This window comes from Mus pahari, chromosome 23, assembly GCF_900095145.1.
Source record: "Mus pahari chromosome 23, PAHARI_EIJ_v1.1, whole genome shotgun sequence".
Lineage (NCBI taxonomy): Eukaryota > Metazoa > Chordata > Mammalia > Rodentia > Muridae > Mus > Mus pahari.
In genome coordinates, this window is record NC_034612.1 from 5,351,954 (window position 1) to 5,354,336 (window position 2,383).

General features: G+C 48.6%; 1 pseudogene; it reads left to right on the top strand.

Moving 5' to 3' along the window:
* The first annotated feature begins 2,296 nt into the window (after positions 1-2,296).
* On the top strand, positions 2,297-2,380 carry LOC115063095 (annotated as a pseudogene).
* Positions 2,381-2,383: the final 3 nt, after the last annotated feature.

The window sequence follows — 2,383 nt, forward strand, 5'->3', positions numbered from 1 at the left end:
TGCAGCTGTCCAGGCTGCCGCGCCCGGGTTCAGGGTTCTGACGTCATTGGTTTGGAGAGCGGCCTGGGGATCTGTTTCCTCATACGTTGGCCGCTCCTGAAGTGAAGCCGGCCAAATCTGTCACTCTATACCGGTGTGTACGTTTTAGACAGTGGTTAGCATGTTACCCGCCGCAGGGTCCTTTCCCCTATTCAGTAGCTGACTGGGCGGCTCTTTTTACCCGGTCAGGAGCTATGGGAGAAAGTTCTGGTTTTCCCTGCAGTCTTCTGTCTTCACTCTCTGAAGGTAGCGTCCCCTCCCTGTGAGGTAACTATGATCTGCAGAACAGGGGACCTGGGAGCATACGTGTTCTGACTCCCAGACAAGGATCTATCAGTGATGTTCATTTCATTTAGAAAACTGAAAAAAACAAAAACAAAAACAAAATTTGTCCTTGGGCTTTAATATTCTCATCTTGAGGGGCTGGAGAGATGGTTCAGAGGTTAAGAGCACTGGCTGTCCTTCCAGAGGTCCTGAGTTCAATTCTCAGCAACCACATGGTGACACACGACCATCTGTAGTAGAATCTGATGCCCTCTTCTGGCACGCAGGCTGCACACACAGAGAGAGAACTCATATGCATAAAATAAGTAAATAAATCTTTTATTTTTTTTTTTCTCATAATGAATCTGAAGGGGAGGCGACCACTATCAGTATTTTTGTAGATTTTTTTTTTTTTTTTTTTTTTTTTTGGTTTTTTGAGACAGGGTTTCTCTGTNTAGCCCTGGCAATCCTGGAACTCACTTTGTAGACCAGGCTGGCCTCGAACTCAGAAATCTGCCTGCCTCTGCCTCCCGAGTGCTGGGATTAAAGGCGTGGCCACCACGCCCTGCTTTTTGTAGATTTTTACCACACACTTATTTACTGGTGGTGGGTGGGCACGCGCACGCTGTGTGTGGCATCTGCGCAGAAGTCGGAGGCTTCCCATCAAGAGCTGCTTTTCTTCTTCCACTATGTGGGACCCAGGGATTGAACTCAGGGCTGGAGGCAGGCAGGCTCCTTCACCCCCATCCAGCCATCTCACTGGTTTTTAATTTCCTGTTTAGTTTCTTTTCTGAGAGACTTGAAATTGAACTCGGGGTCTGAAGCATGCTCCTCAAACACAGGGTTCGAACGGCTTTCCTCTTGTCAGAGTTAAAACAAAGCAGAGAAATTTACTTCTCATTTCACGGGCTCCAGCATGGGTAACGAAGCCTTTTTAGCCTCTTCCCTCAGAATTAAAGTCTTTTCACAGAAGGGTTAGGAAGCCCTCCGTGTGCAAACGTTGGATTTAATTTCCTGTACCACAAAATGGGTCGGGGTTGGTTTGGGGGGCCTTTCATCTTCAACACTGGGAAGGCAGAGGCAGGGAAGTATGAGTTTGAAGACAGCCTGGTCAACAAAGCAAATTCCGGGCCAGCCGGGGCGACACAGAGAGACCGTCGTGTCTCCAAACAACAAATAAAAACAAACAAACAAATCTTCGCTTAGAATTAAACATAGAATTTTTATATGAACCAGCAACTCCACTACTAAGTATATACCCTGAACAATTGAAGACAGGGGCTGGGCTGGTGAGCCGGATTGTGGGTAGGGGTGATTGCTTCCAAGCCTCCCCTGAATTCAATCCCTGGGACCCGGGTGGAAGGAGAGAACTACCTCCCACCAGTGGTCCTCTGACCTCTGCACACTTACACACACACAGTGTTTTCAGATGTGTAAAGTCTCCAGCGTGAGAGCGTTTGCCACCGGCTGGCCCTGGAAGTGGGCCAGGGAGCTCAGAGTTTAATGCCGCAGCAGCGAGCTCTGTTTTGGGAAAACCAGGTTCTTTACAATGAATGTGACAGTCGTCAACGATACTGACTTCGCCCTTAAGGTAGTTAACACTACCTCTGATGCTATTCTAGACCTCCTACGCGTATTTTCCTGTGTCTAAAGTCATAAACAAGAAAGCCTCTGGAAAAAAATGGTTAACGTGGAGCCCAACTTAACCCCTTGACGGGGGCGGTTGCCTCCCGTTTCCCCCCCTCGCAGGCTCGGAGTCGAGTCTATTAGCATGTTCGATCCCATAGTGCTTTGCTTCATTTCCGCCGCGCAAATCTTAAATAAAACCTGCACGCCTCTCCGTTCTAGCACATAGAGAGTGCCACGAGAGTGTATTTGGTGCTCTCATTCCTTGGGTAGTAATAAGGGAAGGTTGTCCCGTTCTGCTTGAAACCCCCTTTTTGAAATAGGGTCCTCGTGTCCTAGGAACGCTGCACCGGGGCCGGAGTTCTCCAGCTTTGCGCAGTGGCAGTATCGTAGCCAATGAGGTTTATCCGAGGCGCGATTATTGCTAATTGAAAACTTTTCCCAATACCCCGCC